Raw genomic sequence first — 18,032 nt, forward strand, 5'->3', positions numbered from 1 at the left:
ATCATCTGATATCCATCCTAAATGGCTTTTCCAGCTTCACTGCTCCAGGTATTTTGAGCTAGAAGGACAGCAGTAAAAAAGGGGGCAGCAGGTTTAGCAGCAGTATAAAGAAAAGAGAAAGAAAAACAGGCCCAGCTCCACTAAGATGATGGAAATCTGCCAAATCCAATTCCCTGAGAAGGAGAGGGCAAAGCCCAAGAACTATGGAGATCCCACTTATCTCTTTTTCAAACATTTACACTCACAGCTTCAGTATTTCAGGAAGTTGATCTTCCCAGATGTTAAAGACTCATGCTGATAAAGGGGATGTAGTATAAATTTAAGCAAGAACGGGTTGAATAAATGTCCCTTGAGCGTCTCTTTAGTTTTATATAAAATGAGGAATACGTTATCTGTACTTTTTGTAGCAAGCAGCAACTATTTCTTTTAAGTAAGCTGATCTATATGAACTATATATATATATGAACAATCAAAATTTAATGTTACCAAGAGCGCAAGTTACACTGCAATAATCAAACAGGTCTGAGCAGACTTTGGTTGCATGCAATTGAACAGTTTTTGCAACATGCAAATGCAATCTTGAAATCATCAACTTGTGTCTAGCAACTTTATTGTCATTTTAACAAGTGCAACAAAATAAGTGCAGTCCCTGCAGAGTCAAGAGAAGAAAATATAAATATAAGAGAGGTAGAACACAGTCATTCAGTATAATAAATAGAACCGTATTGCACACAGACACTATTGCACAGGATGTCATCCACTGCACAGTATTTGGCAGGTTGAATTGTAGGTGATTACTTGTAATTCAATGCCCTAACAGCTACAGGGTAGAAACTGCTATTTAGTCTATTTGTCTTTGTTCTGATGCTCCTGTATCTTTTGCCTGATGGCAGCAGTTGGAACAGTTATGAGCGGGCTGTGAGGAGTCTTTTATGATATTTCCTGCTTTCCTGAGACAGTGAGAGCGGTGCAGTTTGTCCAGAGAGGGCAAAGAACAGCCGACAATCCCCTGAGCAATCAGGAGCAATCATTAGCTTTATTAATTTATCTGCGCTCTAAATAATAAAAGCAAACATAACAGTAAGTCATTAGGACATCTGGTTGCTACACCAGAAACCTTTGCCCCCAGAGGCTGTCGACAGGCTAACTCCCAGATTATACATAAGCCAGCTATTGTCTTTCTACTAGATGAAGAGGTTTGAATATTTCTGGTCTTTAGTTTACAAGAACTGAAAATGTATCTGCCTTTTTTGACTAGAATGAAAAAGATAAGATACTGGCTTACCAGACTCATTACTACTGGAAATAATTAACTTTACCTATTATAATTGTATTAATTATTAAATATTATTGCTGCTGAACAATTTTACTGCAAAGAATACAGTGAGTTGCAGTGTATTTAAGTGTAAACATAACATCAATATGAAAATAACATGCGTTTTGTTAATTCAGTGAGTATTTAATTAGTCCTAAAACAGCTTCTTTTTGTTTATTAACACACTGCTTAATCAAGAAAGGATAATTTGTCTTAAATGGCCCTTGACACACATGCCACAGGTTTTAGATATGAAAGGCGTACTGTGTCACCTCTCGTTGCTTGAGCCGACTCCTGAAGGCCAAACTCTAATGGAACACTAATGGCTTTCAACATGGTTACATTTCTCACCTCGTCACTGCTTCTGCCCTCAGAACAGCCTCGCTGAAAAGGTCCCTCTGCGGTTGAAAGCCTCTCATAAAACACAGCCAACGTCTCGAAGTTAAGTGAGCTCTGAGGCTGTCGTCAAGGCTCTTAATGAATCCTCGTGCCTGTTCGGGACCAGAGCCGGCCGCGTGTTGGTGTTTACCGCAGGGAAGACGTCATCGCTGCTGAAGAAAGATCGTAATTATAAACATGCCACTGCTGTTTCCAGTCGTAGCAATTTAAGAACAGACCCCTGTCGCCCTAGGGTCTTAATGACGCCAGGAGAACAAGTGGCAATTTAGAAGGGTTCATGGTAACACCCTCAATGCAGGGCTGGCAGCCTCCAAATTTAAACTACAGTATGGAGGGATTATGAAGGGAGACACGGGCAAGTGGTCAGACTCTGGCAGCTGATTTTACCTCCTGTGAAAGGGAAACACATGACTGTCTTCTGTTGCATTCACTTCTGTGTGTGTTTAAAGTGCTGAAATAATTGTTCGTGGGTTTTTAATCGACACGTGATGTTGCAGTAAAGATACAATAGCGTCAGTTTAAACAGCAACACTCTTCGATTATAACCCAGGAAGTTATTTTAATAGCTCTGTTCAAGCTGATTCATGAGGTGTATGAACACGGCAATATGTCTACAACAGTAGTGCCAAGATATGCAATCAGTCATAGTGTTAGACAAGCAAACTAGCTTATTCATGACACAAACATGTTACCCATAATCTCTAAGAGTGCAGGAAACTGTACTTGTAAAGCCTCTGATTTATTTGTTTATTTGTACCTGTTACATTGACCCGGGTATTTGCTCAAAGCAGTCTCATTAGCAGTCTGACTGCTCGGGTTTACTGTCACGTTTGGTGTCTTTTTGCTGCCAAATGTGAGCAATTAACTGGGTGAGGATGTTGCCAGTTTTTGGAAACGACGATTCAAATTGTTATTGGATGACCCACAGCAAAACTCCACTCCCTTTTAAGTTGGATTTCACTTGTATTCCCTGAGGTTGTGACCTGTTCAATCAATGCAAATTATCAGCTCATTCTGTTGTAGTGAAACCAGGTGTGCATTATTGGCTTCAGGCAGTAACTGAATGGGCACAGTTAAGCTGTGTGAGTGAAAGTAAAATTGCTTTGCAGCAGATCGCACATTATTGAAGTTTGTGTGTGTGTCTGTATCCCCTAAGCTAAATTCAGGTGTCGGCAGTTAAAAGGTATTGAGTTAAAGCAATATTACTGCTTTCTTTGTTGTTGTGTGTCTTTGAATTCATACACCTGTACAACCCTGTGTGTATCTGGTCATGTGGTAGCTTGTAGTTTAAAGAGACAAGGCCAGCCACTGCTCCATAGTCAATGTATGTACATGTTTTTGTTTATTGGCCTATTTTTTTATTATTATTATTATTATTTGAAGCACCTGGTGATATCAAGCCATGCAGATAGCTTTGGTTTGGGATTTTTGAGGAATTTGTTTTTTCAGCACTCAAGGCATTTGGAAAAATGAAATTTGGAATTTGGAAGACTTATCTGTAACTTCACCTTCCATCTTTATGATATATTAATTGCTCTATTTTCAAATTCCAAGCTTCTGAGGAGTTTTTTGGTTGTAAAATCCTGAAACTCAGCTACCAAAATAGTGACAAAGAAAAGCTAGGCTGGAGCCAAGACTTTTGGGAATCACCCTATCCATGGAGAAACACTGGAGCCACACAGGAAAGCCTGCAGATAATTTTCCAGCAACCCCACAGGGTGAGATTTTAGGCTGCATTAGAAAAGTTTAAATAAGTTAAAATCATGTTATAATGGAAAATAACCTAAATGTTAGGGATGGTTGATATGTAAAAAAACAATATTTCAGCATATTTTACACCTTTTGGCTCCCATATCAGTGTGTGTGTGGTTTCAGGAGGTTGGTCAACACAGACATGGCTGTCATGGTCCTGCCCAGCAGTAGACTGATTGGATGGGAGGTATTCGTGTCAATGTTTGCTTTGGTTAATGAGCGGAAGGAAGGTGAGTCCATACAATACACACTCATACACACTCTATCAGTAGTGCAACACTGTCAGGGTTTGTGTGTGCACGAGTGCGTGTTTGTGTTAAGGGTGACTGCCCTAAGCCTCCCAACCCACCCCGGGCTGATTAGTAGTTTGTCTTTAAGTAAACATGGAAGAGAAGCGCAGAGGAATCTAACCTGTGGAAGGAAGGAAGAGAGAAATCCTCCATCCATCACTGACCAGGAGATGCAGAATGGGCGCACACTGCAAGAAATTCAGATTTCCCCTGGGAAGTGACCACCTTCCACTCAATAATGATCGCTCAGCCGTTAAAGGAAAAACACATTGTCAAAAAGACACCTGCTTAAACAAAGTAAAGCTGATTTTTCTGACAGAAAATCGCATTTATCTGAAATATCAGCAGATTCAAATTTGTCAAAAGTATTTGGCAAGCATGAGCATTTAAGTGAGTATTTATTGGTGAGTGTTGAATTGCCAGGCTGTTGAGTAATTAGCTCAGAGCAATTGACACTTCCAAAATCAGATATCATAGTTATTTATACTCTGATTATTTATCCAGCCAGTGAGAAGCTGGTGACAGCAGCATTCCCTCTGAGATCAAGGGTGGCGTCTGAAAGACTGCATCCAAACTTAAAGAAAGTAAACATCTTCAGAAGTCAGGAGGGCCTTCACGTCTTATCTTGAAGACATACATCACATCTAATTAAACTCAGGCCTCTTCTCCCATGCGCACATGAAGTTTTAAATCAACCAAATTACCCTGGGGACCAAGGCGACACTCATTTAAATATTCATTTAATTGCCAGCTTCAGAAAGATATTATACGCGGAGTTGCAGGTTTCAATGAAATTGGGTCAGGTCGGTTATTGGTGCCTACAGAATGAGACGCTAAGAAAGCTAAGACTTGTTCTTAGGTTATTATATCTGACATGTAATCACGGATACAATTTGACAACATGGCAGCTAAAAGAAATTCATTTGAGCTTCTTTTCTGTTTGTCGTCTTCATTTTTTCAAAAGCGGATGATGGTGGCAAAGACAAACATTGCTAACAAAGCATACCTGTACATACCTGTAATTCATGCACAGTGGCTCAGACATGTTTCTCTCAGGGGGAATCTAATGTAAATGTTGTAGACATTGGGAAATATGTCAGCAATTTCACATGTGCCAACTCTGCCCAAGTGCCATGAGTGAGTGGAGTGTGCTGCCCTTAAAATCTCTTGGCTAACTATTATCTACTGAATATCCAGAGAGGTGGTTAAGAATTACACAAGGGCTTGTATTTATTAATTTGTTCATAATGCGGAGAACCCGGTAATAAAGCTATAGCAAAAGGAAATTTTCCCTCATTTTTCTTTCTGTTGAGTATTCCTGCTATTTATACTGTTTGGCAGTAAAATTCCCTTTGATTCCATCACTGTAATCTGAGTCTGAATCAACTTTATTGACCAAGTAAAAGGATTTGGGCTTTTTCCTTCTCTTTCAGTGTAAGTAACAGGATAGACCAGCAGTCCCCAACCTTTTTTTGCGCCACGGACCGGTTTATGCCTGACAATATTTTCATGGACCGGCCTTTAAGGTGTCGCCTTACAACAAAATAAAACTAGTACCGGTACCGAAAAAAATAAATTTATTCATAACACATGTGAAAAGACCAAGGAAAACCGAGTAAACGATAAAAACGATAACAAAATAACGCTGAAAACCGATTAAAAACCCTGAAAACTATACATTTCACACCTGAGCCTAAACTCTCGCGGCCCGGTACCAAACGACTCACGGACCGGTACCGGTCCGAGGCCCGGGGGTTGGGGACCGCTGGGATAGACAACACACAATACTAACAATCAAAACATGTGTAACATGTGTGAGATGTTTATATCCATGGCACATGGTAGAGAGTTCGAAGATGTTGGAATAAATAAGATATGGATAACTAGTTAATAAATAAATGAGTGTATATATAGATATAGATAGATATATAGATAGATATCTATCACACACACAGTATATACATGAGGATTGTGTATTAATATATATATATATACATTACTGTTTATAATATGTATAGAACATTATCCAGATAACGATGCTTGTTTAGCACAAATTTAGCCCAAAGCTGGTTCTCTTGCGTGCCATTGACTCATTGCACTGACTCTGAGGTAAGACTGGTTGCTTGACCAGGTTCAGTTTATATAGGCCAGATGTGAGGTGTGTACTGACATATGGGTCACATCTGTCCCACAAAAAGCTTCCCCTAGTCTATGTCAAGTGCAGCTAATGACATTTGGGCCAAATCTGACACAAATGTCAGGTGCTCTGAGCTGTATGTGTGCAAAGACTCCCAGATTATGCACAAATGTGTCTTCTGAGTAATTATTCTTGTTCCTCACTCCAATCAGACTTTATAAACTTCCCTTTAAATATAATTGCAGTTGTGACATTCTGTCTTTCAAAGCTAAAACAAAATGCCACTTTATCATCATTGCAGTGATGATCATCTACGCTCTGTGGGAGCTTATGAACGTGAGTTGATTTGTGAGGAAGCGTCACATTAACTGAGACTTTATTATCTTGTCTGTTGTTAACCCTAATTCCCTTTTTGCTTATCGATCTAACCACATTTTTCAGAGAAACTCAAGACTGACAGGGTTGTGGCTCCACAGTGTGAATCAACTTAATTTTACCACATTAAATTATAGAAAGGAGAGGAGTGTTTGAGAGTATCACAAGCCCAAACTTCCCATGAGGAGGTTACAAAGACACAGACATTTCAGAGTTTCACAGCACGCCTCAGTAACTCTGTGAGAAGCCGCCCTCCTTTGCTACCCACCCACCTTTTTCTTTGGCGTCATGAACTTTGAGAGCCCTGGGAGAATCGGGGGGGAAACCTACCGAGAGTCAAGAAGGGAGGTTAGATAGAGGAGTGGCAGAGTGGGCAGCCCAGAGAATGCAGAAGTTGACTTCTAAACAGATGCAGTAATTCCATTTCCACCCTTTTAAATTTGGTATGCAGGGGGCCAGTGCGTAACCCTAAACCCACTATCGCTGTTGCACACAGAAGGGGGAGGCGCAGTCAACAGTTGGTGGCTGGGGCCACCGAGTCTATCGGCCTTGTTAATCAATACGGGTTCCACTCTGATAGACAGCGATTGGTGTAACCGATGCCCAGCCTGCTATTTTGTTCCCTCTGGCAGGAGGAGTAGGCACCTGTTTCTTAAGACTTTCACCTGCAGTTCACAGCTCAGCTGGAGACGGCTGGCCCAGCGTGAGGCATCTGGATCAGCCCCAAAACGTTCCTGCACATACATAAGAATGTCTGAGGAGTCTCATTTCTTCATGAGAAAATTATTTGAGAATTGTTTTGAAAGTAAAACCAGCTGCAAAAAGCATTATTTTTATGTGGAAGTCAACCAAAATGAGACACTATTATCTGAAATTAATAGTAAAACAAATTCATTCAGGTTGTTTTTCCTGCTGTGTAAACAAATGTACTGTTTAAAACCACCAGTGTTAGGGTCATAAAGTAATAATCAAAAAATAATCAAAAGAATGAACAAAAGTTGCATTACTTTTGCATTATTCCATAATGTGCATTGTCACATACTTTAACAATACACACACACACACACACACACAATATCCTTCTATTGGACAGTTATATATCGGAGTTTCAGGAGCGGGACCACGCCTCCAAACACGCTCCTTCCTGTTCTCATCTATATAGGTTCCCCCAGTTCTGCAAGCTGATCGTTCTCGTTTAATTCTTTAACTTCTTGACTTCTATTTAGTACACGAGGATCTGCCAGGCCCGGGAGCCATCGCCAGTCCCCCTCGAGGCCTTCCCCAAACCGCAGCTCAATTCATGTCCAAGCCGTTCACCTTTACCTACTAAAACGCTGTCAAACCTAAAATGAGGACGTGGGCCCAGCTAGTGAATTAGCATTTATTTGTTAACACACAGCATTCATCTAAGTTAGTAAAAAAAAACAAAAAAAAAAAACGAAAGTGCTTCAAAGAAAAGCAATCAGGCCATTTCTGCCCACACCTGTTGGAGCAAGGACAGGTAGAACATCCCACAACCTGGCGGTTGTGACTGTAGGCCTGAACGCTCCTCATTCTCTAACCTCTGAAAAAAATCCCAGCTCAGCATACACTTTGGTTTAAGATTATTCTCTTTGTCATTAGCTCTGATATGTTATTTATGCAGACGTGTGGAAAGAGTTGATGCGTTGCTATTAGCAGTTGATAGTTGCTTCTGGCCACATCGCAGTATGCACTTTGTCATTGTTTTCATATTTATGCATGCAATTGATGTGGAAGTAATATTCTTCTTGCTACTCCTCGGCAGTCTCAGACCATTCTGCTATTTTTCAACTCCTTCCACACAAAGTGAAGTCAGCTGATTACAGTGAGCAGGAAAAGGACTATTTGTTTTGTTTCCTTTTTTCTGTCTGTCCATATTGCAGGTAAATGAAGTGCATGTAACTCAAGTCATGACTTGGGTTTTGAAAAGTATTCTTAATGTGCAAATGTGCTGACACATTTGTAACTGGAAACACTTTATGCTGAAATATACTTTAAATTATTATGTGAAGAGAGTTGAAGGGTGACTGGGAATTCAGGATGGATCCAGGGAAATTCGGCAAGAATATATTTTTATTTTGAAAAACCGCAATTATACCACTGACAGAATCCTATTAGTTCTGTGCATTCTTCCTTTAGAATAGAAGAACCTCTGTTTTTACTCGTTAGATAATCTGAGATCTAGTTTTAAGTTCTTCTGTATGTTGCGAGGTTAACCTATACGTTTGGGCTTAGATTGACTTAAAAGAAAAAAATATGTATCTTATAAATAAAGCTGTGATAAGACAACAGCTATCCATATTTAGAAAGACATGTTTGTCTGATAATGGTAAATAAAAACAGTTTTGCTCTTTTATTGATTTGATTGGAGGTTTTCTTATTGAGAGTTTAGCCAGAAACCACACAACCCCACACATCCGAGAATCCAAACCCAGCTGAAACAAGCAGCCTTTTGCAAATACTGGAGTTTGGGGCTAATTAGTTCTGATAAAACCTGTGGATTGGAAACACACCGCCTGTCTGCCAAACTGTCTCAGCTCCATTTGAAGCTGCTGAATCCAATAAGAAGTGTGAATGACTTTAATTAGTGCTATCACAATGCTGTATTTGCCCATGTTAGCTTATTCTCTTAGAGCTGAGCTCTGAAACTGTTTGCAAACACACACACTATCCCGTCTATTAGGCCTGTGGTGTGTTGCAGTAATCGCTGGCCCAGCATGATCTTACTGAAACATTGGCACCAGCATTAAGACAAACAGCCCCCTCCCTTTCAAACAAGACGACCCCCTGCTGTGCGCTAACAAGACTATAGCAACCACCCTTACCCCACACACACATTTTCCCCGTAGTAGTTCTCCTGCATGCAAGAAGACACATGCAAATGTGCATGTACAAACATTTTCATGTAGGCCACAGAAACATATTTACATTGTAAGATATAAGGGCAGGAGTTTTTTCATTGCACTGGATTGTGTCTAAATGACAGACGGCATCAAAAAGGAGTGTTTCCTTGGGGCCTTCACAACCATTTGTTTACTGAAGATTAGTGAAATTAATTTTATCAAGCTCATCTTCAATGTGAAGCAGGAGGTTTGCATGCAAAACTGAGTTTATACTGGTTTCCAATTAAAAACCAGAGAAACTAGTTTGTCCAGTTAAAGTTAAAATTTGAATGGATCAGGCTCTGATGATTGGGAATATGCTGTATCATCAGCAGCAATGACAGCTCTTTTTTTTCCCTACTTGTATAGGTTAGGACTGGAAGATGTTTGATCCACTGATTAACTTGAAAGATTGTCATTGAAAACCAGCTAAAGTACAGAGCAGGATTCACTGGGGGAAGACAACCATATTTTTGTTTAATTCACTGATTTGACAACATTAACGAACCGAGAAATCCTGTGAAATTAGTCGAAAAGCTAATTTTCAGAAACTGCCCAGATATTAAAGTTGCATTCTTAAATTCTAACTTAAGAGCTGTGACAGAATAAAGTGATCTGGTGTTGTGTAGGTACAAGATGTAATATTTCCATCCTCTGCAGATGAATCCTGTGAGTCTGCTGAGAATCTGATTCGCTTACTATTTTGGTAATGGCAATCACTACAGCACTGGATGCTCCTTGTCATTTGAAGGTAGACGTTATAGATTCAGTAGAAAAAAACAGCAATAGAAGAAACAGCAAACGTTTTAGTTTTCTCCTTCATTTCATGTTGCATTTTTGACAAAATGAGTCAAGTGTTTTGACCTACAACCCACCACCAAGAGAACAGCCACTAATGTATTAAGTCCACCCCCTGATTAGTTCATTTGTATCCTATTAGTTGGCTGTCTGCATTCCTATTTACATTCCTGCATAATGTATTTATTTTTTGATAACTTTTCCTTGTTTGTAAAGGGCGCTGTGACTCTGCGTCTGTGTGTGTCTCTTGGGGGAGTGCAAACAAGGGCAAAGTGATTATAACCCTTCCACCAGGGTGAACATTTTAAACAAACACCTATAGAAGGAAGTCTTGATTGACTTGACTTACTCTTCCTCTCCGCCCAGGCTGAGGGAGTGTCCTCTTCCAGCTCGTATAAAGCCAAACGCTCCCGTGTGTTACGGAGCATGCAGGCAGAGACGCGGTGCTGCACCGACACAAAGGAGTGAGAGAGAGAGGGAGGGTAGACTGGAAGTATCCACAGATTCTCAGAAAGTAAAACGCCTGTGTTGGATATCACACGTACTAAACATACTCACAAACTGCGTGCGCATTAGCATGAGTTTGGCACTTCTCCTGGATTAACTGGACTTGCAGCCTGCTTGCAAAAAGCAAGTTCGCTCTGACTTTGGAGGACAAAACGCGCACAGAAAACAACGATGGATAGGAGCATCCCGGGATGGTGCGTGCTGTTAACCCTGGTTCTGCACGGAACGCGCTGCTTGGCTGCCAAAGAGCTCCAGTGCCAGGAGATCTCCGTACCTCTGTGCAAAGGCATCGGCTACAACTACACCTACATGCCCAACCAGTTCAAACACGACACGCAGGACGAAGCCGGCCTGGAAGTGCACCAGTTCTGGCCGCTGGTGGAAATAAAGTGTTCCCCCGACTTGCGCTTCTTCCTCTGCAGTATGTACACACCGATCTGCCTTGAAGACTACAAGAAGCCGCTGCCACCGTGCAGGAGTGTGTGTGAGCGGGCCAAAGCTGGATGTGCGCCGCTCATGAGACAGTACGGCTTCCCGTGGCCAGACCGGATGAGATGCGACCTGCTGCCCGAACAAGGCAACCAGGACACGCTGTGCATGGACTACAACCGCAGCCAGACCACCACTGTCTCTCCTGTGGTGGCGAAGCCAACCAACCGACCCTTAAAGCCGTACAACACCAAAAAGAAGAGCGGCTATGGTCGTGGGATCCCCGGTAAGCACAAACCAGCAGCGTCTACGTGTGAAACGGGATGCTTCTGCCGTGCGCCCATGGTGCCCGTTACCAGCGACAGCCACCCTCTGCACAACCGCGTCAAAACTGGACAGATCTTGAACTGTGCCATTCCGTGCCACAACCCTTACTTTACACCAGAAGAGAGGACTTTTACTGCCTTTTGGATCGGCCTGTGGTCGGTTCTGTGTTTCATCTCCACTTTTGCAACTGTGGCGACCTTTTTAATTGATATGGAGAGGTTTAAGTACCCGGAGCGCCCCATCATATTCCTCTCCGCCTGTTACATGTTCGTGTCAGTTGGATATATTGTCAGACTGATCGCTGGACACGAAGAAGTGGCCTGCAACAGAGAAAACGGCGGAGAATACATTCACTATGAAACCACTGGACCTGCTCTTTGTACCATCGTTTTTCTGCTGATCTACTTCTTTGGCATGGCCAGCTCGATCTGGTGGGTGATTCTGTCCCTTACTTGGTTTCTCGCTGCAGGTATGAAGTGGGGTAACGAGGCAATAGCCAGTTACTCACAGTACTTTCATTTAGCCGCCTGGCTCATTCCCAGCATGAAGTCCATCGCGGTTCTGGCTCTGAGCTCAGTGGACGGGGACTCCGTAGCCGGGATTTGCTATGTAGGCAACCAGAATTTGGACAACTTGCGGGGCTTTGTGTTGGCACCGCTGGTTATCTACCTGTTCATCGGTACCATGTTTCTGCTGGCCGGCTTCGTCTCGCTGTTCAGGATCAGGAGTGTTATCAAACAAGGAGGCACAAAAACTGATAAACTGGAGAGGCTGATGATCAGGATAGGAGTTTTCACTGTTTTGTATACAGTCCCGGCGACTGTCATAGTGGCGTGTTACTTTTACGAGCAGCATAACAGGCAGACGTGGGAAATTACGCACAACTGTACGTGCATGACGGACCCGAACAGGCAGAGGCCAGACTATGCTGTGTTTATGCTGAAATACTTCATGTGCCTCCTGGTGGGTATCACGTCGGGAGCCTGGATCTGGTCCGGGAAGACCTTGGACTCCTGGAGGACTTTTTGCACGCGGTGCTGCTGGGGTAGTAAAGCCTCAGCGGGCTCCATGTACAGTGACGTGAGCACTGGACTGACCTGGAGGTCTGGGACGGCCAGTTCCGTCTCCTGCCCCAAACAGATGCCACTTTCCCGGGTTTGATCAGGTGGATTGGACGCCCAGTTGCCCAATCTCATGTCATTTGACACTAAAGACTTAAAACCAGTTTTCTGGGAGCAATGTGTCGTAGAGAATGATTTGTTTTGTTTTGTTTTTAATGGGTAAATTATTAAACGTCAGTCCCCAAACTGCCAGTTAAAGTCAAACTTTGTTCCTGAGAACTCCCCTAATGTGAAAGTTTAATGGATTTATGCTCCGGTTTGCTTATAAAACTTAGAAGATCAGTTTGACTTATGGAAAGTGCTCTTCACTTGCCTTCTTCCAGTGACGTACAGGGGTTTTGAATAGAGGGTTTGAGAGGGGGAGGGGTGACTAATTGTGTTGGGATTGTCCATCAGCGTGTTGTAATTAGCACATTAATGAGCGCCTAATGGCTTCTCTTTAAATAATGAGACTGTCAGCAGCAGAACAATGTACCTGGCACGAAGAATGCAGAGTCTTATCTGGGCTTAATTGAATGCACACAGCTGACAAGATCCCCCTTGTCGATAGGTTATATGGTATATCTGAGTATCTCCTTATTCTCACTGCAAAGAGCCGCTGTGTCTTAAACACAATATTCACAATGAGACTGTTCTGCTAGAAATGAGGCCATTGCTGGGCTGTTTTGTCTACAAGATGGATTTATGCGTACATTAATCAATGCCTTAATACTGCCTCGTACGGGTTGCATTTGCGCATAAAGTGTATTTATATAATTATTGGTGTACATACATTGTACATTTGTACATTGAATTTTACGAGACTGTAAATATATATAATTTCCATTTTGATAGAAGATTTTATTTTGAGAATAAAACAACTTTTATTGAACGTTTACTCGTGCTTCCTGGTTATTCTCAATACTTGTTTCTCCTGGAATCTGACACTGTCAAACTGTGTATTTCTTAGTTGTTTTTTTTAAGTTGTTGATGCAATTCATGCCTTGAAGCAGCATCTCAGTATTCCGCAGACTAACGAGCAGAGTGCGCAAGGTGCTAAAGTCTCAGCATCTCTGTGCGCAATGGCTGAGCTATGACAGCTGTAGTTTCATTTGTATTTAACTAAAACATGTAAATTGCTTTTGTAGCCACGTGGGATAAGCTCTATTAAGCGTCCCTGGTGCTGCAGACTTGCACGCTGCGAGACGAGGAGAACAATATCGGCACGGCAATGGTGAAACTACAGGTGGTCTTCTTAGTTTAAAGCCCCCTGCGCTTAAGATTTGTTATTAACTCTTGACTTCTGTTCTCTGTCGAGCTTAATGTCTCACATTTTACTTTATCCCACATAGATCGCCCAGTCTTCAGTTATTCGTTTTTGGAACAGCGGTAGTGGAAGAGTGACATTTGTTATTCCCGGTGTTATTTTTGGTTTGGCCATCAGAAGTTAAAGAAGAAACCGTCTGTTAAACCAGGACAAAAAATGCTTATTATAAGAGGTTTAAGCTGAAGGCTCACATAACTCTTAATAAGATGGATCATTTACAAATGTGATGACCGTGGCTTCTAATTAAGACGTCAGAGAGGAGAGACAGATTAGAAACTCTCTCCATCGTGATCACGTCTCTGCAGTGTGTGGTCCGCTTATCCTGTTGAACATCATCACCCCATTGTGGTTCTATTTGTGTCCATAATTTGGAAAAGGAAAAAAAATTATTCCTGTTCTCCAGCATGATAAATCCAAACGCTATTCATAAACTCAAATGTTACAGCAAAATTTGGGGAAAAATTGTACTTCGCTAAGAAGGAGAGAAATGATAATAAAATGCTGCCATCTTCTGGTCAAATTATTAAAAGCTGTCAGCCATCAGTGGCTCACAAAGCACAAAACTAACAGTAGCAGATACAAATTAGTTTAATTTAACATAAAGCCTGAAAATCCTTCTTTTAATCTGAGAGTATGAAGATATGGCTCAACTCTTATGTAAGATAATGCCTCTAAAAACAATCTGTCATCTTAATGAAGCTCCTTTTAAAAAAAATAGTGCTCATCACACCATTTCCTTTTTCCCAAACACTCCCAGTTCAAGCTGTAAAGTTTCCATACATCACAAATCAAATGGAAAATTAAATTAAATACATATTTTACGAATTTTCAAATCAAAAATAAGGAGAACAGTTGTATTCACACCTATTAAGCGGTCAGTGATTTATTTATTTGTGTGAATAGGTTTTTATTCTGTTTATGGGGTTTGTTTTATTACTATTTTTAGGTAAACACATGGACATTTCTGACTCCAACATTAAATGGCTTTTAAGTGACCTGATTCTGTCTGCACACAGGGCATCAGTTCGAATCACTTATTTCCTACAGAGGCCATTTTGACATGTTTCAATTTGTCTCAGAACAAATTGCTCTGCCACTACTTGTTAGGCATGAGACAAGTTTGCTTCCTCTTCCCGTGGTGTGTGTATATTTATGTTGTGGCAGGGGGGGGTTGGGCATGCTCCCTTAAGCCCACGAGCAAAAAATCAACAGAGGAAATGGGTCGAGAGGTCGTGCCCGATCCATCTCCTTCTAACATAAACAAGACGTTGACTTGCCAGTTCAGCTCATCGCAGCCAGACCCTATTGGTAAAACCCAGAGAGCCCAACTCGTCTTCGTTTCCTCCAATTAGGATCTTCGTGAATGCAGTCTTTGTATAATGACCTAATTCGATGTCAAACTGTGACTGGTTGGGAATAAATCATGTTAAGATGTCTGAATGGCTTATATGGGCTGTTAAAGGTCACGTAGCAATAGGAACCTTTAATTTCATAGAGTATACAGAGCTGGGGGAGAGCATTTAGCTTTCATTATCAACCATTGTCATGTCAGGGCTGATTTACAATGCAGTCTTAAGCAAACAGTGCTAACTGACAGGTCTGTGATGGACGGATCACCTCACTGCTTTCTGTCTCAGAGCATGCTAGAACAAATGCCACATTACTCTGAAAAGAAGTGTTTAAGGAAAATGACTTAAAAATAATAATAAATAGCTGCATGAGAAGTTTGACAAGCCAATGTGGCCAAATGAAAACCTGCTTTCTAAGCTCTACAGTGTCATAAAATTAGCCCACTGATATTCTAATAAGCTTATAAGAAATAATTTTTAATACCACTAGGTAAAAGTGTAGTTTTTGACAGGATTACATAAATGCTATTAAGACCCATAAAGTTTACTCTACCTGCATTTTTTAAATCGCACATGCCTACATGTCAAGTTATGCGAGGTGCAGAGGTGAGAGGTGAGAGGTCATATTTGTCTGGCATTCTGTGCAGGGGCAAAAAGATCAGCCCACTAAATTATTATTAGCTGTAACTTGATCGCTTTGGACATATCTGATTGGGCAGAATGGATTCCTCCAGTAAATGTCTTAATGATTAAAACATCCACTTTGTTTTAGATGTTTTTAATTTTTTTTATTTTTCTTACAAGCAGGGCCAGAGTGAGCAAAGATTATCTGTCACTTGAAAATCAGAGTTATGACCAGGGTTAATAGAATATGATTGATGTGGGCATTTGCCGTAGGGTTTATGGTTCATTAAGAAGTGTAGGTGCTAGCACTTTTGGATCTCTAATACAAACATGAATCCAAAACAGAGTCCAAGATGCAGAGTAACAAACAATGCAAATGGCAAGATAACACAGAGGGAAAGAGGCAGGCAGGAAATCAGTACGATGCGACAAGGGAACACAAGTAAGAGAAGGTTGCTTATACACACAAGGGGATGAGAGAGGTGGAGAAAACCAGAGCATGGGAACACCAGACACCAGGAATCTGAAAGTGCAGGATTACTACAAGTAAAAAAAACTCAACCTACAACAGAGATAAAACAAAAGGTTTGAAATAATAAATGAAACGCAAACTTGGAAAACAAACTGAAGATTTTTAATAATAAACATGATTCAAAATGACATGACAAATAACTCTTTAGTAAAACACTAGAAATGGGCTTCTAAGTGTTTATGCTTTAGAAGAAATGATAATTGCATCATCCTTTTTAATGATGTACATAAAGCATAAGCTTTGCTCACAGCACAAGCCAGGGAAATGCTGGCTGAAACATTTTCTCCTTTTCAAAAAGATTTTCATGTGTTTGCTGAAATTAATTCGTGAGCTTTTTTGGCTTCTGCTTCGGCTCTTTAATATTCTAATCTGCAGACAAGAAGCCGCAGCTACTGTAAGAAAACACCTGAAAGCTATTCAACATTTCTTCACATAGGCTCGTTGTCTCTCTCTCTCTCTTTTATTTATTTATTTATTTATTTACTCTCCAATCCCTGTATCAAGAACATCAAAGGGGGCATGATAGATTTTCTCTTTCTCTGTGTAGCCATCAGGGACAACCTTATCCTCCCATTCATCTCAGCTACATCCTCATAGGTGAGAAGGGCGCTGAGGGATCAATATTTTTGATGCCTCTGACATCTTCTCTGATGTGCTGCTGTGGTCAATGTTGAGTTTTCCCTCTTACTTCTCAATCTCCTCCGTCTGTCACCCATGAGATCCGACTGCGTTATAACACCGGAGGCGCTCGCAGGTTGACGCGTCAACTCCAGCTGAGGATCGATGAGGAGTCTAAGTGTCAACTCTTAATTCTCTGCTTTGTACTGATATACAACACAGACTCCACAAAAGAAGAACTTGGTTTCAGAATGAAACATTTAACAATGAATGAAATATGCATTTATTTATTTTTATTTAAAAAACGGAAACTGACCGGAGCTTTAATCAAAGAAATAATGGATCACACTTACATGGAAATGTAGGCATTATTTATGTTTTATCAATCATTACTGTCTTGTATATGATTTACATTTATAGGTGTTGAACTAAATTGAATTGAGTTAAAAAATTGAATTGACGCTCACTTCTTTCTGTCCTGTTTGCTGTGTTTCTCCTTCCTTGACCAGAAGGTGGCAGTAATCGGCAAACTATTAAAGAAAATCATTGAGCTGTAACTATTAAATAATCACCCATGACATTGAACCCAAAACCAGAAGTATATAAAGACATTAATGGGTTTCCATTGATAAAGTTCTGTGTATGGCTTCATTGTGACTAATTCCACATGCACAAGCCAGCACTAAAATAATTTTTCCCTAATTTGGTTGAGAAGAAATTCATTGACCGCAAAGTTCATGATGACAGTGTCCATGTTGTTGGGCCTGAGTGAGAATAACTGTGTGCAACAAGGTTCCTAAATCTGGAGAAATGCCTACAGTAAGGAAATAAGAGATGTCCAGCTATCACATATCAGCATAATGCATAGATGTCCACATACTTTTGCTTTAATCACATTTTTTTATGGAGTTTTAGACACTTCTGTAAAAAGTTCTGTGTATAAACATCTTTTAATAATAATTTTTTTCCCTTTTTTTTTCAAATCAGGCAACAAAGTATGTATCTCATTTACAGTGACATAATTTTTTTTTCTCCCCTCTTTTTCCCCTTCCCTTCCTTCCTCTCCCCATCCTTTTTATATAAACAATCATATATCTATGTCTATACATACACATTTATATACCCAAATAAGTATATACAGAGGAGGGGGAGAGGAAAGAGGGAAAAAAAGAACCCAAAACAAACGACCCCCTCCGCCACAAAAAAAAAAAAAAAAAAATACAATACAAAAACAATACACCTGTATATAA

General features: G+C 40.7%; 1 pseudogene across 1 annotated transcript; it reads left to right on the forward strand.

Moving 5' to 3' along the window:
- The first annotated feature begins 1,417 nt into the window (after positions 1-1,417).
- LOC146497256 (frizzled-8 pseudogene) lies at positions 1,418-17,973 on the forward strand (annotated as a pseudogene). The gene is made up of 4 exons (XR_014870594.1): positions 1,418-2,897; positions 3,269-3,432; positions 3,590-3,696; positions 10,336-17,973. The product of XR_014870594.1 is annotated as a frizzled-8 pseudogene (transcript).
- Positions 17,974-18,032: the final 59 nt, after the last annotated feature.

Source organism: Neolamprologus multifasciatus, chromosome 18 (assembly GCF_963576455.1).
Source record: "Neolamprologus multifasciatus chromosome 18, fNeoMul1.2, whole genome shotgun sequence".
Taxonomy (NCBI): domain Eukaryota; kingdom Metazoa; phylum Chordata; class Actinopteri; order Cichliformes; family Cichlidae; genus Neolamprologus; species Neolamprologus multifasciatus.